The sequence below is a fragment of the Cynocephalus volans genome, chromosome 7 (genome assembly GCF_027409185.1).
Source record: "Cynocephalus volans isolate mCynVol1 chromosome 7, mCynVol1.pri, whole genome shotgun sequence".
NCBI classification, from domain to species: Eukaryota; Metazoa; Chordata; class Mammalia; order Dermoptera; family Cynocephalidae; genus Cynocephalus; species Cynocephalus volans.
In genome coordinates, this window is record NC_084466.1 from 117679958 (window position 1) to 117707785 (window position 27828).

Sequence of the window (27828 nt, forward strand, 5' to 3'; positions counted from 1 at the left end):
TTAAGACACAGCAAGGAAGCTCTAACCAAGATGCAGCCTCTCAGTATTGGACTTCCTCTTGATTTTGGACTTCCCAGCCTCCAGAACTGTGAGCCAAATAAACTTCTATTCTTTATAAGTTACCCAGTGTGTGGTCTGTTGTAGCAGCAGAAAATGGACTAAGACATTTTGCTTTATTATTTAGTATTCACAATGCAAGGATAAATTTTAGTTTAGTCCTGATTAGAATGAACACATTTCAAGGGGCTTTGTACCTCTATGCCTTTCTATAAGAAGAAAATCTTACTAGCATTCACTGAAGTTAATGGTTTAGGTTATATAAGTTTGTTATTGGTAATTATTCTTTCTTTTAATAAAATATAATTTTTTGTTGCATTGTTTAAAAAGCCTTACATGATTTCAATTTATGTTTTTGACCAAAATGTATGTATAACTTTTTGTATGGATCTAGAGTAGTGGTTGCTGCCACTGCTTTGGGTTCCCTGTTGTTCTTCTGGTGCCTCATTTTTTCCTGACATTTTTCATTTTCTTATATTTGTGTTCCAAGACAGAGTTAAAAAGTAAAGATTATTCAGTTTCAAGAATTGTATTGTTTTAGGTTTGAGTATCTGCTCTTTTTCTCCTCCTGTTTTTTCTTGTGAATGGACGTAATATACCAAAACATTTCAATAATTGAACAAGAGCTACATTTTTAGGTGTGGATGCCTTCTTATGTGAGGATAATAGATGACAGCTTAATATTTGTGATGTTAAAGAATAATCCTAATAATTTTATTTTTGAGTCTTTATAATAAGAATGCCTTGAGGTTGGGGGTGAATTTATATATTCTGAAAGTGACAAAAATTGTTCCTGGCACATAGTAAATGTTACTTAAATCTTAGGTGCTTTTATTATTATAACTGTTTTGGGTAGATATTTCATCATTTTTAAAAACTATGTAAAGAGCTGATTCTAAGTCATATAGGACAAGGCAATATTTTGTCATGACACAGTAAATAGACTTGGAAATAATTATAAAACATGTAATGTAAAAGATTTGTTATAGAAACAGTGCAGTTGCATTGTAGCAAAAGTAGAAAATACAAAACAAGCAAAAAATGAGGAAAAAATATAGATTCCCATCACCTAGAGATTATTGCTTTTAGTACTTCAGTTTGTAATCTTTTTGTCTGCATATGTCTATATGGATATATATGCATCCTTTTAACAAAATGATATCACACTGTACATTCAGTTTCGAATCTGCCTTTTTTGTAGTTATGTCTTTTTTTATTTCAGTAAATTTTAATATTCAATATTCACATCATATTAAAATTTCTCAAATTGGCACAAAAGTATTCTTTATGGCTAGTTCGTCTAAAACATTATCCAGACCGGTATCGTACCTGTGCAGTTGGCTGTAGGAACCTTAAGTATTTTTAATGAATAGCAGTACCTATCCTTTCCCCCATCTTTTTAAAAGAAAGATACTGACTTGTTGAAGACAGTCTGGGTCATGTCCTACAGACCTTTTGTTTATCCAGTTTACTCTCTCATAATGTCAATTAGCTTGTTCTTCTATGTAGTTCCTATAAAGTAAAATTTATATCTGAAGGCTTGGTGGATTTAAGTTGAAGATACTTACTTGGCTATCACAGGTTTGAGGGTGTTCAAATCCACAGATGATGCTGTGTCCTTTATATTGCATTATATCAGAAGTTATATGATCTCCACTTGACTCTTGATAATGCTGAGATTGGCCACTGAAATTGGACAGTCTTTTCTGCCCATTGTTCAATTATATTTGTCTCCTTACATTAGAAACTATTTTGTGTGGTTGTGATTTTGCTCTATAAGAAAGTTCAGTTTCTCATCAACCACTCACTCCCCTATTGGTTGAGCACTACTTGTTGATCTTTGCCTGCATCAGTACTTTAATTAGGGCTTGTAAAATAAGACTTTTCTAGTTCTCTCCTTTTGCATTTATTAATTCCTGTTTTTCTGTAAAGTAGAACTTATAAAGTGAGGCTGTTTGGTTGCCCTGAAATGTAATTTCTACATGAAGATCAAGATAAATACTTGAATCTCTTTACTGATTTTCAAAGTAAAGTACTGTTTCAATAGTCACTTCAACAGGTGGTAAATGAAAAGGTATTTTGTTGTTTTAACTTTTTCTCTTTGGGGTATCTCTGCAGATTCAGGGATTTTCATTTTATTCTGGATATTTTAATTTCCTACCATTTAAATTTTTTCTTTGATGCTCAGATTATCACAACTAGTCATTGGGACCTCCTTTGTGTCAGCTCTTACGTCTGTTTGATATAGACTATAAGCCTTCCTTGCTCTCTGGCATGACAAGGCATCCCAGGCTTACCTGTATGCCTCCTACCCCAGACCTGGCATCAGTTCTTTTTCCAAGGAGTTTGGTACCTTTTAGTGTATTAGTGTTTATTGCTGCTAGGGTTATGTTGCCTATAGGCCATTTCAATGAAAAGACCTAGAAAATATAGATATTTACAAACATGAATTCATATTGATATTTTAAGTTAATGTTTTTTACTTGATTTAATTTTATGATGTTCTCTTTTTTCTTACCCTTTATACTCATGAGTCTTAAAATCGTTAGCATTACTTAATTGCTTATTCCTATAGTATAAAGAAAATAGTTTGAGGATATCAATAATGGTATTACTAAAAACAGTACTATCAAAAGAAGTTTAAAATTTGTAGTTCTTTTTGTTCTTAGAATACTTCCTACCAAGATGTACAGTAAAAGTGCAGTGTCCAAATAGCCCTTGAAATAAATCCTTTCTCCTGGTTGTCCATTTGATATTTATTTATTTATTTATTTTGGCAGCTGGCTGGCAGGAGGAACCACCCTTTGATATTTAATTAGGTTTATTTGTTTCTAGATGTTTTCCATGTAGGGAATTTAAAAAAAAATTAGTCTTATTTTCATTCTTACATAATTCAAAGGTCAAAACTGTACAATAACATAATTCAGAGGTCAAAAGATGTATACTTTACACAGAAGTCTGTTACCACTGTGCTTCTTCCCTTCCCTTCTCTTCCTCTGTGAAGCAATCATGTTTATTAGTTTCTTATTTTTCAGCTAAGTTCCTATGTGTATGTGTGTTGAGGGTGTTCAAATCCAAGCAAATATATGTGTAAATATTCTTTCTCCCATCACTGTACAAATGATATACTCCATATACCCTGTTACACATGTTTTTTCTTAAAATATTCTGCAGCTCTTTCTGGTTAGCACATAGTTATTGACAGAACATATAGTGCATATATAACCTTTTCTTAAAATATCAAAATAAAAGCTTTCAGTAATTTTATATTTATGTTTGGATTGAAAATAATATTGAAGTAAACTCAGTAATGTGAAGGCTGCAGAAAGTAAAAGGAAAAGATCTAGGAAAGGACCCTGGATTAGGTGTATTTTGAATTGTATTTGAAAGATAAATAGGTCCAGAAGTGGGTCAGCAGAAATCTTAACAGATGGTCTTAAAAGGTGGCTTTGTGATGGGCAAGAATCATAGATGGTTAATTTTTATAGTTGGATATAAATTCTTCTTGAGTGTAGAGGTTTGTTTTTATGCCAACTATAGAGTGTAACATAATTGAATATAATGAGCATACTAAATATTGATTATATTAATTGGAAGTGAGAATAATCAATAAACTTTCTACCTCACAAGTTATAGATAGTAAGGGTTGGAAGAGACCTTGGTGATTATCTCTTTGAACCTAATTATCCTATAGAATAGGAAATTGAAGTCTAGAAAGATTAAGCGACTTGTTCAAATTATATAACTAGTTAGAGGCATAGCCAGCCCTTTAATCTGACTTTCTGGGTCTCATTGTATCTTCTTTTTTCTATACTATGGTGCCTTTTTTAGCCATGAAAACTTAGAATTTGTACTGTTAAGTTCTCTTAGGAGGCAGGTGCAGGTTTTTTGTTTGTATTTTGATTTTTGGTTTTTGTCCCAAAATACTTTAGTCCTGTGATTTACCAAGTCTGAAGTTTTTGTTTTTCTTATATACCTAAAAACTGTAAATATGGAAGTTACCTTTACCTTGGGTTCACTTTTTTTTTTGGCATCTTGCTGATTTGGGGATCCCAGCCTTTGACCTTGTGTTGTCAGGTTTTTTTTTTTTTTTTTTTGCTTACAGGCAGATAGTTTATAATGTAGCTGCTGTGGGTGTGTCTGTGATATAACACAAAGTATTGATTAATACCCAGAGGCATAATTCCTGATACATCAAGAAAAGGTTAAGTGTGATTTATCATTTAAGAAGTTAGGAAAGCAAGCCGTCCATGTCTTTTATTCTTTTTAATTTTTTGGCAGCTGGCTGGTAAGAAGGTCCAGACCCTCTTACCTTGGTGTTATCGGCACTACGCTCTAAGCAAATGAGCTAACTGGCCAGCCCAGGTCCATTTTTAATGCACTAAGTAGAGGGGTTTGAGGGTCTTTTTTGGAGTTAATGTATTTACCAGTATTCCTTAATGACGCATGATAGGTTATAGATAAATACATTGACAACATTTTATTAGTATGGCTGTAGTGGGGAAAGCTTTTTTTAAAAAAATAATGTTTTAAAATGTGTGCATTTAGTTTGCATTGTTGTGTATTTCATATATTTCCTTAACTTTAGTACTCAGATATTTATCCAAACATTATTGCTATGGGATTTCCTGCAGAAAGACTTGAAGGCGTATACAGGAACAATATTGATGATGTAGTAAGGTAAGAACTCTTTTGATTTTCTGTTTCAAATACTGATGTATTATATTCATGTTGTATTTTCATTTAGAAAAGACTTCTAAACCACAGAAAAAGATACACTTTTTCTGATAAACTTTATTTTATTGTGGTGGCACTGTATGACTTCTTTTTTTGCCTAATGTAGCTAATGGACTTCAATAAGATACAACTCATTTGATAAGAACTGACCTTGTACATAATCAGGTACTTATGTGATGTGATTTTTTTGACTCTAAAAAAATGCCTCTTATCAGGTTAATGCCTGGATTCCATTACAATATGATTTTTTTCTTTTGATTCCACAATTGGGGATTAGGCTTAAAATCCTTGAGTGGATTTGTTCCAATAAACTTATTCATACTAAGGTATTGATGACTAATACCATGTATTTTTATGTAGAGCAATTTGTAATGGAGCATAAGTGCATCAAGCACCTGAAGAAGTATTTGTTACAGGGGACTACTGGGTGTACTGAAGCCTAATTAATCAGTTTTGTGTAATTTTGCATAATTTCCTAAGTGTAATTATCATTCGGTTCAGAACAATGTATTTCTCAAGGCTCACTTAAATATTACCTTCTAAGTACGTTTATGTCCTAAGAATACATGATATGTATTATGAAAAAAGAAATTTATGTCTGCTATGCAAATAATCTTAATATTTTTTTTTTATTTCAGAGCAAAAATATATTTGTATGAATAAACTGTAAATTGTCAGTAGGAAATTTAATGGCTCCAAAAGTTAAAATTCTACATTATTGTAGAATAATGTATTTCATTCTTTCATAAGTATCTTTCCTGGAGACTTTTAATTTAAATATTTGATGGTTTTGAGAATTAAATGGTATAATGGGTGGGAAAGCACTTTGTAACTTATAAAGAATTATGCAGATGTAGAATCCTCTTATAATAGTTGTTTAAATATATAAGACTACCTACATCCTTTTATGAGCTAGCCATAAGTTGTTTTCTAAGTGGTTAATTTTTAGTAACTTGCTTTGAATTACAGTATATTTACATTTTTGCAGTCTTTAGTTATGTTCAGTTTGATTTTTGTAATATTTATATTGTGTTCAGAATTAAATTTCCATATCCACAAAAACTACCCACTAAAATCCCTACTTCTTTGTTATTTCTATTAATTTTATAGGTGGTACATGAGGGAATCGGAAAGTACTGTTTCAGAACTTGAAAAGAGGGAAATGAATTTGCCTTCTCAGTTAGCCAGGACACAGTTGAAGAATGCTTAACATTGCAGGCCGTGCGTAGTGATAACATATGTAAAGAAAATGTAATGGGCCATAGAAAAAATAATGAGAGAGGTAAATTTTGAATCAAGAGAAATGGAGAATCTGATGAGCACTGTAGTCACCAGACATAACATTCTCTACTGTGGTGCATAAGTGTTTTATCAGGCATCTTTATGACCTGGATGAAATATCTCACAAGATGTTCTACTTCATATCACTGTAATGCTGTATTCATCCAAGTACTAATTCAGCCAAGCCAGATAGGTATTTATACAGAAAAAGAGTGTGAGTGCTCTGAATGAGGGCAAGTTTGCTGATCACTGTAAGGATATCCTTGTGGTAAATGAATCTGGCATGTGGTTTTTACATTGGTCTCTTCTGAGTATGAATTAGTCACTGAGGCTGATTGATTATCTTTTAGGTTACTAAAGTCCAGTTTCTGGACCTGTACAATCACCACCTCTGTCAACATCCAAAACATTATTGTCATCCCAAAAGAAAACCCTGTTCCCACTGGCTGCTCCCACTTCCTTTGTTAGTCTTATTTCCTTGCAATTGTAGAATCCTTTTATAATAGTTGTGTAAGTATATAAGACTACTACACCCTTTTATGAGCTGGCCATAAGTTGTTTTCTAAGTGGTTAATTTTTAGCCACTTGCTATTTTGGTTGGTTTTGTCTAGTTTTTTTTTTTTTTTTTTTTTTTTTTTTTGACTGGGAGATGAATGGCCAGTAAGGCTTTGGTAGCTTCTGTTGTTCTGCCCCCTCCCCTTCTTTTGTAAGAGAAAGCATGAACAATGACTGGGAAGGAAGATGATGTTTTTCTTATAAACTAAAATGAAAATAAATAATTCCTAAGTAATTTGACTGTTACGATTAACTTCTCTAAGGGAATGTCCAGTTCCTAAATGATTGATTTCCTTGATTGGTTCACACTATATTGGGGACAGTAGTAATAATCAGTAGTGATTCCTTTTTTAGTTTGAAGGTGAAAACATCTCAGTGAAAAAATGTTTATTTTCTTATACCTTTACTTTTCTTTAACAGAACTGTTTTTAGTTGGGCTTTTCTTATTGAGATGTCCAAAGAATATATAACATTATCATTTTTTTCTCTAACTCCATATTTTTTCCCGTGATTTTTTTTCCCCTCAAAAACAGGAAATATTGTACAGAGTTCAAACTTTGCTGTTGTTGTACTACCTCATTGCTTTGAGAAAAATAAACTCAAATTGCAAATACCTTCATGCTTAAATTGTTTGGTATTTGTGATTGTTTTGGGGATATCCTTTGTTATGGCAGTGTGAAATTTTATACTTGAGGTGCTTGAAGTACCTTTGAAACATATTTAACTTCTCCTTTTGAGTTTACCTCCTAGGATCAGGAATTAATGTAAAAAAATAAAAAGGGAGATGGAGTAAAGTAAACCCAGCTGAACTTTTTTACTATCTTAACTGAAGATGTTTTGCTTAATAAGCAATCAGAATTGACAGGGCAGAACAGGGACATCTCAGAGAAGAGAAGTTAAGGTTAAATCTTCTCAAATTGTTGTTGCTTCTTTTCCTCTTACTATTACCTTCTTTCTTGCCACTAGTCTTTTGCCCTGACCTGTTGGTAATATGAAACAGTGTTTTATTCAGATAATTGATTGTTCTTTGATATGTATGTTAATCTTGTCTCACAGGCTAATGTTGAAGTTATCTAATTTATGTGTTATCTGATATAAATCTAAGCAGTCTTTCACAGACTTGTGCTTCATGTGTTTAAGAGGCATACTTGAGAACTTTTCTGTCCCTAATAAATCAGGAAAATGTAGGTATAATAGAGCTGAACTGGCTTTCTTACTCCAGAACCTTTCATATACCACTGTGCATTGTAAATCTCTCAAGAATGAGATTCTAGTAGGCCACTTTTCTTTTCCTTTTCATTTTTTTTTTTTTTTACTTTTCTTTCCTTTTCCTGCTACCTCTTCTTTCTTTTCTTTCATAGTACATTAAATAACATTTCCCTAAACAGTGTTTCATGGAACATAAATGGGAAATGTTGAAAATGAAAAAAAGGTGTGTGTAAAAATATTTTCCCCTCTGTATCTATAGGAAATAATTCACTTCCTCTTCTTTCATTGGAACGTTTTTGGTGGGAATATTCTTATATTTATTATAAGGAAATGCTTAGAGCTCAGTCTTCCAATATATAGGGATTTTTAAAAAAGACTTATGCATTGTCTCGTTTATTGTGAGCTTCCTATAAGCAGCTGTATTACAGATTCAAGGGCCCATCTTCTTTTGTGCTGTTATATACATTTTCTTCCTGAAGAAACTTTTTTTTTTTGGTGTAGAAACATGGAAGCAAATCTGAAGAAACTTTTAAAATATTCTTTTTTTCATTATATGTTGATCTCTCAATCAGCTGTAATTGTATGTTAGTTTTTGATAAAAAGGAAATGTTTGTTGCCCTAACATTATCATTATTGGCTGTTCGATTAAAAAGAGGAATTTAAAAGAGATTATTTAGAGGCAAGCTTAAAAATAATTTAGAAGAAGGAATGTAAATTCCATTCTCCCTTTCTAACTCCTTCTGTGTTTTCCACTTTTTTCTTTGTTGCAGTGAACTTTACATAACACAAAATTAACCACTTTAAAGTGTACAATACAGTGATATTTAATACCTTCTCAATGTTGTGCAACCACCAGTTCTATCAAGTTTCAAAACATTTTTATCACCTCAAAAGAAAGCCGTTTCCTGCCTCCCACTTCTTTCGTTAGTCTTATTTCCTTGCAAGTAGGGAGCCTTGATGGATTAGACAATGTTTATATTATCTGTACCAATTCATTTGTTGGCATTTTAAGAATAGGTAACATTTATTGTGCATTTACTTACATATTATTTACATGTGTAGCTGTTGTATAAGTAGTTTACATGTGTTATTAAATCTCTACTAGAAGTCTATCCCTATTTTATAAATGGTTTAAAAATGTCATAGCTGGTAACTAGTGAGGCTGAATGTTGTTGAATCCAGGTCTGTCAGATTTCAAAGCTGATTTCCTTAGTAACCATATTATCTTGTATGTCAGAGGACAAAAACTGGAAACTCTTGGGTTATCTAGCCTGTTGATATCTTTTGTTTGGCCAAGAACAGTGTCAGTCCGCACACTGTTTAAAATTGGAATTTCTTGCCTCTGTTTAAAAATCTGGACACCTCACATCTTAAAAAGCTGTATTTCTGGCTTCTTCTGAAAAGTTGGGGGATCTGCCAACTCTGGGCTTACATTTCCTATGTGACAAAAATCAGCTGGAGTTATATTTTAATGCCTGACCTGTCTGTCATTAAACAGATTATTTGTTGCCATTTCTCATCTTTTATTCTGCTTCCTTTACTTAAATTATCTGAACGACTACTATGCATTTGAGAATGTAACTTTGATCTTATATAATTCATAGAATCAATGAATAAATCTGTGTGCATAAGTTATTGCTTTATTAGTACATGTACAGACTGCTTTAGACAGTAGAGTATTGTAGAATGTTGTATGGAAATTGTATCATTTAAAATGTAGTCTCCATTAACAGATCCGTAAAGAGAAAACAAAGGGGAGGAGATCACCAAGGAAATAATACTAGAAAATTTCTTTAGGATTTGAGTCTCCAGATTGAAAAGACTTACATAGTGCTAAGCATAGTAAATGAAGAAAGGCCTGTATGAGGCAAATTATGAAACTTCTTTTAGAACACCAGAAATAAAGAGAGTATCTCAAAAGCTTTCAGGATCATTTAGGAGGGATTAGGAATGTGAATGGCATCTAACTTCTTGATAGTGGAATTAAAGGTAGAAGCTGATGGGACACCACCTCAAAAGTTCAGTGATCAGCCTAGAATTTTGTATTCAGCCAAAGCATCAATCAAGTGTGAAAGTAGAAAAAAAAAAAAAAAAACACTTAAGGACTCAAAAAAATGTATTCATGAAAAACATTTCTTAGGAAATTACTAGAAAATGTGCTCCAGCAAAACAAAGGAATAAAACAAGAAAGGAAGGAAAAGGGCTTCAGTAAACAGAGAATCCACCTAAGACACAAAAAAGGAAAGGCCCAGGATAACAACTGTGCCACAAATTGAAAAGCTACCGGTTCTGATTGGAACAGGAGCACAGAGGGCTTCAGGAAAAAAAAAAATTGAACTGATAGATGCATGTTGAAATAATGAGACAGGTGCGGGGGTGGGAAATGCAGTAGATTCTTAGTAAACTGAACAAATTAGAACAATGGTTGATTGGTTTAACCCAAAATTGTGAGATTGCTATATTAGGGGTATTAAGAGAAGTCAAACGTGTGGGGTACTGCTAGTTTTATAAGCTGCCTCTACCATGGTAGGAAATGTGCAAGTGATAAATCTACAAGTAGCAGTATTAAGAATAATATGTAGAAATACCAAATTAAATACCAGCAAAAAGAATCAGAGTTGTTGAGAGTGGTTGCCTCTGGGGAGAAGCAGGATTAAGAGTTTGAGGATGAATAGGGCTAGAGATGAGTAAATTTTTTAATTGTGGTAATATGTTTTTTTTTGAGTGTGTGTATATATATATATATGTATACCATAAAATGTACCATTTAACCATTTTTAAGAATGCGTTTCAGTTCATTATTCCTTACTGAAATGCCAAACCCATTAAATAACTCCCCATTCTCTCTCCTCCCAGTCCCTGGTAACCACTGTTTTACTTTGTGTGTCTATGTATTTGACTATCCTAGGTGCCTCAAATAAGTAGAATCATGCAATATTTGTCTTTTCGTGACTGGCCTATTTCACTTAGCATGATGTCTTCAAGGTTCATCAGTGTTGTAAAATGTGTTAGAATTTACTTCCTTCTAAAGCCGGAATAATATTCCGTTGTATATATGGAAGTACTTCAGAAAGTTCTTTGAAAGATTAATATTATCTTTCAATTTGATCTTTCCATGAACTTTTCAAAGTGCCCTCATATATTACCACATTTTGTTTATCTATTCATCTATCAGTGTACACTTGGGTTCTACATTTTAGCTATTGTGAATAATGCTGCTATAAACATGAATGCAAAAATATTTGTGTGAATGTTTGCTTTCAGTTTTTGGGGGTATATACCCAGAAGTGAAATTGCTGGATCAAATGTAATCCTATTTTTAAATTTTTGAGGAATCACTATACTGTTTCCTACAGTGGCTGTACCATTTTAGTTTCACCAACAGTGCAAGGGTTCTGATTTTTCCAAATTCTCACCAATACTTCTTAATTTTTTGTTGTTTTTTTAATAATAATAGCCATCCTAGTGGGTATAAAGTGGTATCACTGTGGTTTTGATTTGCATTTCTCTAATAATTAGTTATATAATGATATTGAGGACTTTCTTTTTTAAAATTTTATTTATTTATTTATATATTTATTGATTTATTCTTAATTTTATTTTGTCGATATACAATGTGGTTGATTATTGTGGCCCATTACTGAAACCCCCTTCTCTCCTCCCTCTCCCCCCTCCCACCCAACAATGTCCTTTCTGTTTGCTTGTCGTATCAACTTCAAGGAATTGTAGTTGTTATGTCTTCTCCCCCCCCCCCCCCCCCCCCGGGTTTTGTGTGTGTGTGTGTGTGAATCTATTTATTTACTTTTAGCTCCCACCAATAAGTGAGAACATGTGGTATTTCTCTTTCTGTGCCTGACTTGTTTCACTTAATATAATTCTCTCAAGGTCCATCCATGTTGTTGCAAATGGCAGTATTTCATTCGTTTTTATAGCAGAGTAGTATTCCATTGTGTAGATATACCACATTTTCCGTATCCACTCATCCGTTGATGGACATTTGGGCTGGTTCCAACTCTTGGCTATTGTAAAGAGTGCTGCGATGAACATCGGGGAACAGGTATACCTTCGACTTGATGATTTCCATTCCTCTGGGTATATTCCCAGCAGTGGGATAGCTGGGTCATATGGCAGATCTATCTGCAATTGTTTGAGGAACCTCCATACCATTTTCCACAGAGGCTGCACCATTTTGCAGTCCCACCAACAATGTATGAGAGTTCCTTTTTCTCCACAACCTCGCCAGCATTTATCGTTCAGAGTCTTTTGGGTTTTAGCCATCCTAACTGGGGTGAGATGGTATCTCAGTGTAGTTTTGATTTGCATTTCCCGGATGCTGAGTGATGTTGAGCATTTTTTCATATGTCTGTTGGCCATTTGTATATCTTCCTTAGAGAAATGCCTACTTAGCTCTTTTGTCCATTTATTTTAATTGGGTTTCTTTGTTTAGGTTTTTCTTGTGTTTATTGGGAATTGGTATATTATCTTTAGAGAAGTATCCAATTTCTTTGCCCATTTATGAATTGGGTGGTTTGTTTTGTGTTTTAGGAGTTCTGTATATATTCTGGATATTAATCCCTTGTCAGATATATGATTTGCAAATATTTTCTCCCATTCTTGGGGTTGCTTTTTTTACTGTGTTGATTGTTTCCTTTGATGTGCAGAAGCTTTTTGGCTTGATGAAGTCAAACTTGTCTGTTTTCTTTTGTTGCCTGTGCCTTTGGTGTCACATCCAAGAAATCATTGCCAAATCCATGTCATGAAACTTTCCCTCTATGTTTTCTTCTAAGAGTTTTATAGTTTTAGCTATTATATTTAGGTATTTGATTCATTTTGAGTTGTTTTTATATATGGTATTAGGTAAGAGCCCAGCTTTACATTTTTTCATATGACTATGTCGTTTTCCCAGTACAACTGTTGGAAAGATTGTCCTATCCTCCATTATCAAGGATCTTTTTCACCCTTGAGGAAAATCATTTGACCATGGTCTCTCTCTTCTATTACATTGGTCTTTATATGTCTTTAATGCCAGTAACACACTATTTTTGTTACTGTAACTTTGTAGTAAATTTTGAAATCAGGAAGTGTATGTCCTTCAACTTTGTTGTATTTCAAAATAGTTTTGTCTGTTCAAGATTCTTTATGAATTTTCGAATGGATTTTTCTGTTAACATAGGGATTGCATTAACCTGTAGATTGCATTGGGCAGTATCGATACCTTAACAATGTTAAGTCTTCTAATCCATGAATATGTATGTCTTTCATTTTATTTAAGGGTTTTTAAATTTTTTCTAGCAGTGTTGTGTTGTTTTCATTGTATAAGTATTTACCTGTTTTGTTAAGTTAATTCCTAAGTACTTTATTCATTTTGATGCTCTTGTAAATCTGTTTTCTTGTTTTCCTTTTTTAGATTGTTAATTGTCAGGGTATAGAAATGCAGTTGATTTCTGTGCATTAATTTTGTATCCTGCTTATCTAAATTTATTTATTAGTTCTGGTTTTTGTGGGTTCTTTTTTTTTTGTTTTGGTGGAATCCTTGGGGCTTTTTATATAGAAGATGATGTGTCATCTGCAAACAGATAATTTACTTCCTCCTTTCCAATTTGGGATAAATTTATTTCTTTTCCTTACTTAACTGCACTTTCTTGAACATTCAATACTATGTTGAAGTGGTGGAAGCAGGTAGCCTGTTTCGTTTCTGACTTTAGAGGAAAGGCTTTCAGACTTTCACCATTGAGTATCATGTTAGCTGTGGGTTTTTCATATATGGCCTTTATTATGTTAGGGTGATTTCTTTTTATTCCTAGTTTGTTGCGTGTTTTTATCATAAAAAGGTGTTGAATTTTTCAAATGCTTTTTCTGTACCAATTGAGATTACCATGTGGTTTTTTTCCTTCTTTCTATTAACATGGCATATTACATTGTTTTTTGTATATTGCACTACCCTTACATTCCAGGAATAAATTCTACTTGATCTTGGCGTATAATCCTTTTAATATGCTGCAGAATTCAGTTTGTTGGTATTTTGAGGATTTTTGCATCAGTGTTCATAAAGGAAATTTGTCTGTAGTATTTTTTTCTTGTGTGTTTGTCTGACTTTGGTATCAGGCCAATGCTGGCCTCATATAATGTGTTAGGAAGAGCCCACCTCTTCAGTTTTTGGGAAAAGTTTGAGAAGGATTGGTTTTCTTTAAATATTTGATATTGGCTAATTAGCTCAGGTTAGAGCGTGGTGTTGATAACACCAAGGGCAAGGGTTTGGATCCCCGTACTGGCAAGCTGCCAAAAAAAAAAAAAAAAAAACAATGTTTGACAAAATTCAACAGTGAAGTCATGAGATCTAGGGCTTTTCTTTATCTGGAGATTTTTTATTACTGATACAGTCTCCTTGTTCATTATAGGTCTATTCAAATTTTCTATTTTTTTTGCTGTTCAGTCTTGGTATAGGTTTCGTGTTTCTAGGTATTTGTCCATTTAATCTATATTATCCAATTTGTTGGCATACAGTTGTTCATGATACTTTCATATATATATGTTGTTTGTTTTTTCTTTTGATAGAATTGCTAATAATGTCCTCACTTTCATTTCGGATTTTAGTAATTTGAGTCTTCTTTTTTTTCTTAATCTAGCTAAAAGTTGGTCAATTTTGTTAATCTTTTCAAAGAACCAATGTTTGGTTTCATTGATTTTCTCTATTGTTTTTCGGTTCTGCTATACTATAATCTTCATATTTACTTACTTCTGCTAGCTTTGTCGATTTTAGATCTTTTTAAACGTAAATGTTCACAACTAAATTTTCCTTTTATAGACTGCTTTCTCAGTATGTTGCCTTTTCATTTTTATTTGTTTCTAAATATTTTCTAAGTTCCCTTGTGACTCTTCTTTAAGAGCATGTTTTTAATTTCTAAAAATTTCTGAATTTTTTACTTTATCTTCTGTTAATGATTTCTAACATCATCTTGTTTTGATCATCTTTATTTGGTGCCTATTTTTAAAAATCTATTGAGAACTGGTTTGTTGCCTAACGTATAGTCTATTATGGAAAATGTCTCGTGCACTTGAAAAGATTGTGTATTCTATTGATGTTAGTTAGAGTGTTCTGAATAAGCCTCGTAGATCTAGTTGGTTTACTGTGTTGTTCAAATCCACTATTTCCTTACCTATCTTATGCTTGGTTCTGTTCATTATTGAGTGTAGCATATTAAAGTGTCCAACTATGATTTTAGAGCTATCTATTTTCCCTTCAATTCTGTTCATTTTTGCTTTATATATTTGGATGGTCTTTTAGAAGTGTAAATGCTTGTAATTGTTATATCTTCTTGTTGTATTGATACTTTTATTAATATATAATGTCTTTTTGTTTCACAACCTTTAAAATTTAGTTTATTTTGTCTAATATTAGTGTAGCCACCTCATTCTCTCTTGGTTATTACTTGCATAGAATATCTTTATCCATCATGTCTCTTTCATCTTATTTGAGTCTTTAGATCTAAAATGAGTCTCTTGGCTGGCTGGTTAGCTCAGTTGGTTAGAGTGTGGTGCTGATAACACCAACGTCCTAGGTTCGATCCCTGTATTGGCCAGCCATCAAAAAAATAAGTAAATAAAATTGAGTTCTTTGTAGATAGCATATAGTTGGATTATGTTTTTCTTATACGTTCTACCAACCTCTGTCTTTTGATTGGAGAGTTTAATTCATTTACATTTAAAGTACTGATAAGGAGGGACTTTACTTCTGCCATTTTGCTGTTTTCTATATGCCTTGCAGCCTTTTTGTCTCTCAATTCCTGCCTTACTGTCCTTTGTGTTTAATTGCTATTTTGTAACTAAACTTTTTAATTCTGTTGTCATTTCTTTTTGTTTATATTCTATAGCTGTTTTCATTGTGTTTGCAATAAAGTTTAACACTCTAATTTTAATTTATACCACCTTACCATTGATTGCATACAAAAACTAAGTTCCTATACAACTTTGTCCCTGCTTCTTTTCAGTTATTAATATCACAAAATTACATCTTTATGCATTGTGTGTCCAGAAACATAGACTAATAATTGTTTTCTTAAATGTGTTGGTGTCTTAAATAATGTAGCAAACAAAAAGTGGAGTTACAAACCAAAGTTACAGTAATATTACCTTTTTTTATTGTTGTGTCTTTTGTTTTTTGTTTTGTCTTGTTTTTGGTTTTTTTGCAGCTGGCAAGTACAGGGATCAAACCCTGGAGCTTGGATTTATCAGTACCACGCTGTAACTAACTGATCTAACTGGCTAGCCCCTCAGTAATACTTGCTTTGATAATTGCTCGTATATTTACCGTTTCCCAGAAATCTTTATTTATTAATACCGCTTCAAGTTACCATTTAATGTCCTTTCATTTCAACCTTAAGGACTCCCTTCAGCATTTGCAGAGCATGTCTAGTGGTGATGTTCTCTCTCAGCTTTTCTTTATCTGGGAATATCTTCATTTCTTCCTCACTTTTGAGGTATTGTACTCTCAGTTGACAGTTTTTTTCTTTCAGGATTTTAAATAATCATTCCACTGCCTTTTGTCCTTCAAGGTTTCTGATGAGAAATCTGCTGATATTGAGGATCCCTTGTATGTGACAAGTTGCTTCTCTCATCCTATGTTCAAGAATTTCTTTGTCTTTGTCTTTTGACAGTAATCTGTCCTGATGTGGGTCTCTCAGTTTTTCCTATTGGGAGTTCATCGAGCTTCTTGAATATTTATATTTATGTTTTTCATCAAATTTGTGAAGTTTTTCATTACTATTTGTTCAAATAATTCCTCTGCTTTATTTATTTCTCTTCTCCTTCTGGAATTTGTAGAGTGTATGTGTTGGTTTTTCTTGATGGTGTCCCACAGTCCACTAGGTTTTCTTCAATAATTTTTTTTCTGTTCCCCAGACTTATTGTTTTCAGTTGTCCTATCATCCCAGTTCACTGATTTCTTCTTCTTCATGCTTAAATCTGCTTTTGAATCCCTCTTAGTAAATTTTTATTTAAGTTATTGTATTTTTCAACTCTAGAATTTATTTTTTGGTTCTTTTTTTTGTTTTCTATCTCTTTATTGATATTTTCATTTTGTTCATACATCATATTCTATGTCCTGCCTTAACTTTTTGAGCAACTTTAAGATAGATGTCCTAAAGTCTTTGATAAGTCTGCCGGATTTTTCTAAGGGACAGTTTCTGTTGATTTATTTTTGAATGGCCCATGCTTTCTTTTATTTATTTTATTTTGTATGCCTTGTGATTTTCTTTGTTGAAAACTAGAATTTGAATCTTTAGGGTGACGACTCTGGAAATTGGATTCTCCCCCTTCTCCACAGGCTTTTTGTTTGTCTTCAATTATTGTATCTTTTTTTTTTTTTTTTTTTTTTTGTCTTTTTGTGACCGGTAAGGGGATCGCAACCCTTGGCGTGGTGTCGTCCGCACCGCGCTCAGCCAGTGAGCTCACTGGCCATCCATATATAGGATCCGAACCCGTGGCGGGAGCGCCGCTGCGCTCCCAAGCGCTGCACTCTCCCAAGTGCGCCACGGGGCCGTCCCGACTTTCTAAACCCTTGTATATGCTGTCCCTTTCCAGTCTCATTATTGTTAAATGTCTGGTTCCTAAAAGGTGGAAAAAGGAAAAAAAAATGAAAGGAGCAAAATAAGTTATGGATCTTTAAATTCCCTGGAAACTCTTTCAGCCGACAGTGGGTGCAACAATTGCAGCCTGCCTCCATGTCTGTATTTTCATGATCAAAAACAGCTATAAGCAGTCAGAACACAGATTCCTGATATTTGGAGGATAAGGTTCTTTTTGCCAACCTTGGCTGTGGCATACTGGGTGCAGGCCACTCCAGGAATATGTGCATACCTGCCTGCTGTGGGGCTAGGCATGGGAGATAGGTAGCCACTATTGCACTGAGAGCTGAAATTGACCCAAACTAACCACAATTTACTGTCTAAGCCTTACCTTGGAAAGTAGAAGTCTTTCAGTAGACTCCAGACTTCCAAAATACAGGCATGCCTTGGAGATATTGCAGGTTTGGTTCCAGATTACCACAATAAAGTGAGTCACATGGGTTTTTTGGTTTCACAGTGCATATAAAAGTTATGTTTACACTGTGGTCTATTAAGTGTGCAATGGCATTATGTCTAAAAAAAAACGTAGATACCATAACTAAAAACTACATTGTTGCTGAAAAATTGTAATGATCATCTGAGCCTTCTGTGAGTTAGTATTTTTGCTGGTGGGGGGTCTTGCTTTACTGTTGATGGCTGCTATCTGATCAGGGTAGTAGTTGCTGAAGGTTGCTGTGGCTGTGGCAATTTCTTAAAATATGATAACAGTGATGTTTGCCACATGGATTGACTTATTCTTTCACAAAAGATTTCTCTATAGTTTGCTATGCTGTTCAATAGCATTGTACACACTGTTGCAATTCTTTCAAAATTGGAGTTAGTCCTCTCCAGCCCTGCTGCTGGTTTGTCAACTAAGCGTATGTAGTATTCTAAATCCTTTGTTATTATTTCAGCAGTATTCACAGCATCTTCACCAGGAGTAGATTTCATCAGAAGAAACCACTTTCTTTCCTCATCCATAAGAAGTAACTCTTCATTTGTTAAAGTTTTATTATGAGATTTCAGCAATTCAGTCACATCTTCAGGCTCCACATCTAATTTTAGTTCTCTTGCTATTTCCATCACATCTTCAGTTACTTCCTCCGCTGAAGTCTTGACACCCTCAAAAGTCATCCATGAGGGTTGGAATCAACGTCTTCTAAACTCCTGTTCATGTTGATATTTTGACCTCCTTCCATGAATCACGAATGTTCTTAATGGCATCTAGAATGGTGAGTCCTTTCCAGAAGGTTTTCAGTTGCCTTTGCCCAGATCCATCAGAGGAATCACTATCTATTTTAGCTATAGCCTTACAAAATGTATTTCTTAAATAATAAGCCTTGAAAATCGTAATGACTCCTTGATCCATGGGCTGCAGAATGGATGTTGTGCTCGCAGGCATAAAACCATTAATGTCGTTGTACATCTCTGTCAGAGCTCTTGGGTGATCAGGTGCATTGTCAGTAAACAGTAATATTTTGAAAGGAATTTTTTCTTCTGAGCAGTGGGTCTCAACAGTGGGCTGAAAATATTCAATAATCCATGCTGTATAGAGATGTGCATTCAGTCTTTATTATTCCATTTATAGAGTCCAGGGAGAGTGTTACAGTTCCCTCTGTGTAACAGAGATGAAAAAAAGAATTACTCGATTACTCAAAGCACTATGTATGCATTGAGAGGCCCAGAAGAACTGCACTTCAGTAATTTCCCCATTAGGAGGAGAAAGCTGAATGTGACGGCCCCTATTCAAAGTTAGCCTCTCCCTTTTATTGTAAAGACAAGGAAGTTTCACAAGAAAATTCAGTTGATTTAATCATTACAGAGAACACAAGGATATGGGCAGAATTATGGCCAAGTATAGTTTTAACAATTGGAAACTAGTAACAGTGAAATAAAGTGACATTCCATAATGCAATTTGTAAAAGGTTAAGTCCATCCACCAACAAAAGCTTGTTCTTAGCAAACACTGTCTTTCCTATAGCAATTTCCTTAGTATTTTTACACAACAATCAACAACTTCCTTAACATATCAATCAGTAGGTTAACCTGCACCAAGCACATCTGTCCTTGAGCCAGCAATTTTGCTGTGTTACAATTCTTTATCTACAACAGAGACAGCCTGGGGAAAGTTTCCTGTCTTTTGCAAGCTTAACACTTACATATGTAATTCTAAAAAGTTAGGTTATACCTGAAGCTACAGGGCTTTGGAAGCTAGGCCCTGTGAAATAAATTTGTTTTATAAATGTTAGTATCCTCCACAGGAGAATAGATTTAAATAATTCTTAAGGACCCTACCTACCTTGGGTTGAATGTCCCCCCGAAACTAATCCCTGCTGCAACTGTTGAGGGTGAGAAATCTTATTATGGTAGTTGAAAGTTGGAGCTTTGAATGGTGATTAGATTGTTGGACCATGCTGTACTGAATGGATTAATAATGGTGGTTAGGGGCATGGTTCTAAAGGCTTTAAAAGAAGAGCACATGAGAGGTTAGTCTCTCTGTGCTCCACCATTTTCTGCCATGTGAGACCCCTGGGTCACTGTTGCCACAACCAAGGCCTTCACCAGCTATGTTCCCTGGACTTTGGACTTCCCAACCTCTTTAACTGTATAAGCAATAAATTTTGTTTTCTTTATAAATCACCCAGTTTCGGGTATTTGTTAGAAGTGACAGAAATAGACTAATACTCTAGGATTTTCAGGATGGTAAATGAGCATTGGCTTCCACTTCAAGTCACCAGCTACATTAGCCCCTAACAGTTGAGTCAGCCTGTCTTTTAAGGCTTTGAAGCCAGGCATTGACTTTTCTAACAAAGTCCTAGATGATATCTTCTTCCAATACAGGGCTGTTTCATCTACACTAAAAATCTGTTGTTTAGTGTAGCCACCTTCATCAGTGACATAAGCTAGATCTTCTGGATAATTTGCTGCAGCTTCTACATCAGCTCTTGCTGCTTTCACGTTGCACTTTTTGGTTATAGAGATGGCTTCTTTCCTTAAGCCTCATGAACCAACCTCTGCTAGCTTCAAACTTTTCTTCTACAGCTTTCTCACTTCTCTGCTTTCTTAGAATTGAAGAGAGTTAGGGCCTTGCTCTGGATTAGGCTTTGGCTTAAGGGAATGTTGTAGCTGGTTTGTTCTTCTGTCTAGATCACATAAACTTTGTCCGTTATCAGCAGTAAATCTGTTGGGTTTTTTTGTTTTGTTTTGTTTTGGTTTTGGTGGCTGGCCAATGTAGGAATCCAAACCTGTGACCTTGGTGTTATAACCCTTTGGCTTTCTTATCATTTGTGTGTTCACTGGAGTAGCAATTTTATTTTCCTTCAGTAATTTTATTTATTTATTTATTTTTGCATTCACAACTTGGCTAATTATTTGGTACATTAGGCCTAGCTTTTGGCGTGTCTCAGCTTTTGACATTCTTTCGAGCTCAGTCATTTCTAACTTCTGATTTAAAGTGAGAGACACGCAACTCTTTGTTTCACTTGAATGCTTAGAACCCAATTGTAAGTTATTAACTGACCTAATTTCAATATTGTTGGGTCTCGGAATAGGGAGGCCCAAGGGGAGGAAAGGGGAACAGCGGCTTGGAGCAGTCAGAACACATGCAACATTTATTGGTTAAGTTGTTGTCTTATGTGGATAAGGTTTCTCATGCCCCAAAACAATTATAATAGTAACATCAAAGATCACAGATCACTATAACAGATACAATAATTATGAAAAAGTTTGAAATATTGTGAGAATTACCAAAATATGATATAGAGAGGCAAAGTGAGTGCATACTGTGGAAAAATGGCACCAATAGACTTGCTCAGTGCAGGGTTGCCACAAACCTCCAATTTGTAAAAAATGCAATATCTGCAAAGTGCAACAAAGTAAAGCACAGTAAAATGAGGTATGCCTGTAGGTAAAACAGACAGAATATGACAGTACAAATGTTGTATAGGTAGGAAGATTTATTCCTGGTGTTCCTTACTCTGTCATCTTTCTTTAACTAATTTTTTATTATAAATTTGTTTTATATTATTTGAAATATGTATGTTTACATATTGTTTTGAGAAAAATAATTTTAAAATGCACTCTTGCAACTTATTTAGATCTATTTCATAGGAACTCTTTGAAGGAAGTAAAAAATTTTAAAAAATAAATACAGTGTTCTCAAAGCTAAGAGCCATTAATGAATTCAGGTTTTTATATATTGGAATTATTTGAAGTAAGGTATAGTTATATTGAAAGATTTATATTTAGATTCTTCAAGTTTTGGGAGTATTGACTCTGCTTTTAAAAAATTAGAGACTAATTTTTTAGTCTCTACTTCTGAAGTATCTATAGGTATATTTTCCTATTTCCCTTTGGAAAAGCAAGAAAACGTGCTTTTTTCCACCTTTCAATTGTGTCATAAGTCAGTGAGCCAACTGTGAGTATGAAATCCTTGGGAAGAGAGAGGAGGAAGTGGGAGAGGCAGCCATGGGTGAATGTTTCCCTAAGTAATATTCAAGTTCTTTGAGAGAAAATAAACTTTTCTCCTTTTAAAAATGCTGTAATATTTTTTTTTAAATAAATTGTTTATTCTCATACCAGTCTCACTGTTGCCCACTATGCTAGCTAAGAAATGATAATGCTCAAATATTAAAGGGAGCACACAAAAAAATATGATTTCACCAACCCTCACTCAAAACAAAGCTATAGGAAAATACTGTAAAAGAAAGAAGTCGGGGTTCTTGGTTGCAAATGGCAGAAAGTGACCTCTAATTAAGTTAGAAAGGAATTTTTTGAAAAGTATTAGGTAGCTCATAGCTTGAGAACCAGGCTTCGAAGGTGGGTAGAAGCTAAAGGAAACAAGGCATGGCCAGGAGGTTGCAACAAGAGCAGAGGACATTGCTCCTTCGACGTGCTGAGGACATTGCTGCTTGGACACTTGCTGTACCGGGTACTGCTGCTGTGACTGGATACTGGTGACTGCTTATGAACTTGCAGCTCCTCTGGTGATCTCTGTGAATAATCTGTAACTCTCCTGCACATTGCCCTCATTCACTAAGATTCAATGTACATAGCAAAATGACCTAATTGGTATCAGGCCTATAGATGTGATGAGAGAAAGATGGAAAAAGAAGTATCTGTTTCTAATCTCTTGAAATTCTCCAAATTGTAGTGATATTTGGTTGCTAAACAGCCTAAGGATGACAGATATCCCCTGTAAATTTCTCCTGTTTTACATGTCATCACACCCTCTTCCCAAAGATAGCTGCAATTAAAAGTTTCATATATTCTTTTAAAAATTGTTTTTATTGTTTACCTTCTTCTTTTTTTTTTAAAAAAAAAAAAAAAGCAAATTGAACCATACTGCACACTGTTCTCTGCACGTTGTTTTTTTTTTTTTCCCAAGTATGTCTTAAGAATCTTCCTTATTGGAATCAACATCTGCCTGATTCTTTTATTGTTTTTTATTCCATTTTATGATTATGCCATAGTATTTGTCCACAGTTTTTTTGCTATTGAAAAATAGTGCTCTAATAAATATCTTCACACATGTATCTTGGTGTTTTTTTGCAAGTGTATCGTTAAGGTAGATTCTTAGCAGTGGAACTGCTAGGTCCATTGGGTCCATGCTTAAATTTTGCCTTCAAAAATAGTATTTTATATTCCCACTAATATGTTTGAGTGCTTCCTGCCCACCCAAGGCAAACTGAATATTATCAGACTTTAACTTTTTGTAATTTGTTGGCAAAAAAGCAGTATCTTTTGATTTGATTACATTTCTGTGATTGTGAAGTTAAGCAACTTTTTGTTGTATGGCCTTACGTATTTTGGGGGCATGTGTGTATGAGTGTACTGACCCTATTTTAAACTTATTTTTCTTTTAGATTGTTTCTTTTAGGTTAGTTGTTTTTCCTTGATGACTTTTATGAATTTTCTGAAAAATAAGGAAACTAATTTTACTCTTTTATCAGACAGTTTTTTAATGCTCTGCTTCTCTTGCTATTTGAATTTTGTGGCTACAAGATTCAGATAAATCATTGATAAAGTAAATGACTTGGTAGGCTATCTTTTGTTTTGAATTATTGATAACTGTCTGCTTTACAAATATATATAATCACAGATCATCAAACATTTTTCTGTCAATAGCTGGTTATTAAGAAATATTCTTTAAGAAATAGTCTTGTTGGGCCAGCCTGTGGCTCACTTGGGAGAGTGTGGTGCTGATAACACCAAGGCCAAGGGTTTGGATCCCTATATAGGGATGGCCAGATCACTCACTTCGGAGAGCATGGTGCTGACAACACCAAGTCAAGGGTTAAGATCCCCTTACTGGTCATCTTTAAAAAAAAAAAAAAAGAAAGAAAGAAATAGTCTTGTTTAAATTAGCAAGTAGAAAGCGCTCTTAATCCAGAGAAGTGTCATGTACCCACTATTCCTGACTTATTGAGTCAAAGAAATATCCTTTTGGACAGAGAAGATGGAAGTGAAAAGGGAATTAGGAGATCCTGCTTTTTTCCTGTCTATAGCATTATACTGCTGTCTAGCATGTAGAATTCTAATTTCTTTATTGTCCTTTTTGTTCTAAACAGTCTCCTCTCCTCCAAGCCTTCTTTTGTTTTTACCATTTTTATGTTTCTTTATATATGCTGTTTATGATTACCCCCTCACCCCCCCCCCCATTTGGCTATTATATATGTACCTTTTAAATCAGCTTTGTGGGTAAATTCTCTGCAGCTATGTAGGTTGGTCTTTTATATAATTTCTGTTTTTCCTCCGTTGTCTTTTTAAAACTAGAATTGTTTATACAGAATTTTAGTTTTTAAAGCCTCTCTACAGTTTTTCCTTTTAGATTGAGTTATGAATTCATAGCCTGTTATTTAAATGAAGGTTTTGAAATGTTTTACTGATCTGTATCATATCTAACTATGCCAGTATTTCCTTCCTTGTCTGACGTGAACTCTAAAATTATATGAACACTTTCTCCCTGTTTCCTGTCTTTTCCACTCAAACTTGTTTCTGATTCTTAGTCAGAACTATGTCCAGTGTTATAGTTTCCTTCTTTGTTTTTATTAATCTAATGATAAAAGAAAGTTAAGCATATAGAGAATTTGTTAGAAAACCAAGTATAGTTGAAAATACTTTCAGTAAATATTTTGACAGTTGCGAAGTTCCTCATTTTTACTGTGTCTTTCCTCTATTCCAATTGTGTGCTCTATTCCAAGAATATACACATTTTGACTACCTGACTAGGAGGCATGTATATTGTGTTTCAGTGGATTTTTTTTATAGATATATATGTTTTAGATCTCTGCTATCTGATACAGTAGCTACTAGCCATGTGTAGATATTTATGTTTAATTTTTAATTGGTTTAAAATAAAATTACTCATTTGCACTAGCTCCATTTCAAGTGCTTAATAGCTTACATGTGGCTAGTGGTTATTGTATTGGACAGCACAGATAAAGAATGTTTTTATCAATGTAGACAGTTCTATTGGACAGTGCTATTCCAAACAGTGCCATACTGCTTCTCATTCTAAAATGTTCTAATTCCTGAAGATGATATACTCTGTTGCTTAAAATAAATTTGAGATTTTTAAAAGGTAGATTGCATTTTATAAATTGATGTTTATAAAGCAGAAGCTATTCATATTTTAAAAGTCAACTTTATAGAGTTCTAGTTTATAAGCAATAAAATGTACCCATTTTAAGTGTATAGTTCAGTGAGTTTTGTCACACACCCATACACTCCCATAGCCATGTAAAAACCACCACAACTAAGATTGAGAACATTACTGTTATGAAAAATTTCCTCTTGCCCATTTGCAGTCAGTTCCCAAACCTGGTCACAGGCAATCTCTAATCTGCTTTCTGTCACTAGATAAGTTTTGCCTGTATTCAAATGTTCATGTAAATACAGTCATAAAGCATGTACTCTTTTTTTGTCTGACCTTTTTTCTCGTAGCATAATATTTTTAAATTCATCCCTATTGCTAATTTCAGTAATTTGTTTCTTTTTATTGCTGAGTCATATTCAGTTGTATGGATAAATATGACATAATTTATTCATCCATTATCGGTGGTAGACATTTGGTTGGTTTTCAGTTTGAGTCTGTTATAACAAAGATGCTATGAACATTTATGTACAAGACTTTTGTGGACATATATTTTCATTTCTGTTGGTTAAATACCTATGAGTAGAATTGTTGAGTCATATAATATAGATCAGTGGAACAGAATAGAGGTTCCGGAAAACTTCATATATATAATTTTTGATAAAGATACTGAGATTAATCACTGGGAAAAGGATAGTGTTTTTAACAAGTGGTGCTGGAACAATGTAGAAAACAAAGTGAACCTTGACTGATACCTCTCATCATACACGAAAATTAACTCGAAGTGGATTATAGACCTAAATGTAAAAGTAAAACCTAAAACTATGAAACTTCTAGATAAAAACACAGGAGAAAATCTTTGTGACCATTGATTTAGTTAAATATTTCTAAGTATATAGAAAAAAAATGGACAAATTGGACTTCATCAATATTAAAAACTTCTGTTCTTTGAAAGACACAGTTAAGAAATGAAAAAGAAAGCGCAGTCTTGGGGAAAATATTTGCAATACATATATCTGACAAAGGACTTGAATCAGCAGTATATAAAAATGCTCTTACAACTTCATAATGAGAGTATGACACCATAAAGAAAATGGCAAAAGATGTGAACAGAAGCTTTACAAAAGAAGATATATAAATGGTCAATAAGCATATAAAAGATGTTTAAAATTAGTCATCAGGGAAATGAAAAAACACAAGATACTGTTTTATTTATTGTAATGGCTAAAACGTAAAGGGCTAACAAAGGGTGTCAGGGATATAGATCAGCTAGACTCTCATGCATGTTGGTAAAAGTACAAAATGATAAAACTTCTTTGGAGAAATGTTTGTCAGTTTCTTATCCATACTATCTTTGATAGCCTTTTGAATTTCTTCAGCTAGTTGTAGGTGACTTTCTCCACTAAATTTATTTTCCCTTCAGTTTTATACCTCTTTGAGAGAGTATATTTTCTTTAGTATGGGGAGTCACTAGTTTTGAGCAGAATTATACAAAGCTGTTATTTTTCTTTTCTGTTTAATTTGAGATAATGTAGGAGAAAGCAGTACTGTGCAGATAAGAGATACAAGTGCATTTTCAACAAGGTAGATACATTCCTTGTATTGGATATATGTGACAATTCTAACAACCTGAAGATGACCAGGAGACAGTAGTTAAGGATTAGAGTGTTTGGAGCTTGCCTGTGTTAATGGGATTAAGGCAGGGATGATTTATGTGGGTTTTTTTTTTTTTTTTTTGAAAGACCCTATTTCATGTATTAGTAACAGCAGTAGCAGCTGTAGTTACACTAGGGTTCTAAGAACAAATGGTTAAACATGAATACAGCAGGAGAAATATATATGGTTACCAAATAGTGAGTTAGCTATAGAAAAATGTAGCAAATAATTATTTTGCTTTTTCAGATGCTATTTTTGTCTCCTATTTTAGAATTAGTGGGAGCTGTCCGAGTGTCCTTTGTTTTTTTTCTGAATGGGATACCTTAAAAACTGGTTCTCTACTGGATTTCTCAAGCTGTTAGATGCATTCATTATTGTGGTTATGAGTACTTGGACTTTTGTTACCAGTGTGTCTCCAGTAGTGCTTGTCACATAGCTGGTGCTTGATAAATAATTTATTAAATGAATTTTTAGAAAATACAACTTGCCACACCTTTCTTCTGCAGTCTGCAGTCTTCTAGAGACCATCCAGTGTATTTTTCTTCTCAGATATTATACTTTTGTGACCTAGAATTTGTCTTTGATATTTTCTGTTTCTTTGCTGAGACTTTTATCTTTTTACTGTTATAATCATTTTCCTTTACATCCTTGTATGTATTTATGATAGCTGCTTTAAAGTCCTTGTCTGCTAATTCTGGTTCATCCTGGAGTCGGATTCTGTTGACTGTTTTTTCCCCCTTAGTTATAGGTCATGTTTTTTCTGCTTTGCCTGTCTAGTATATTTTAATCATATGTTGAGTGTTGTAGGGAATCTGGATTGTTACTTCCTTTAAGGATGCTGAGTTTCATTGTGGCAGGCATTCAGATTAATGGTTGACCTGGTATTGTCAGGCATGGTTTTCTTTGTTAAGGTAGGCCTATTTCAGATTTGTCTTTTGTCCTAGGGCATAGTCCTTATTCCTAAGGCATGGCCTTTCTGGGGCCTCAGCTGAAAATCTGGGTTGCTCAATGACATCTCTCCAATCTGGCTGGGTCAGAACTCCAGCTTCTCCCAGTTATTGTACTACCTCTGGTGTCATCTCTATTATGTTTTCACATCCTACGCATATTCAGACCAGCCCTCGGCTAAGAACCTGA

At 33.9% G+C, this 27828-nt stretch overlaps 1 protein-coding gene, 1 non-coding gene and 1 pseudogene across 2 annotated transcripts in view; 2 read left to right on the forward strand and 1 right to left on the reverse strand.

Annotated features, from left to right (window-relative positions):
• Positions 1 to 27828, forward strand: part of PTEN (phosphatase and tensin homolog) — an 88142-nt gene that overhangs the window by 20481 nt on the left and 39833 nt on the right. The window lies entirely within an intron of this gene.
• On the forward strand, positions 15346 to 15419 carry TRNAI-GAU (transfer RNA isoleucine (anticodon GAU)). The gene has a single exon. It is a non-coding gene; the product is annotated as a tRNA-Ile (tRNA).
• On the reverse strand, positions 18008 to 22463 carry LOC134381725 (tigger transposable element-derived protein 1-like; annotated as a pseudogene).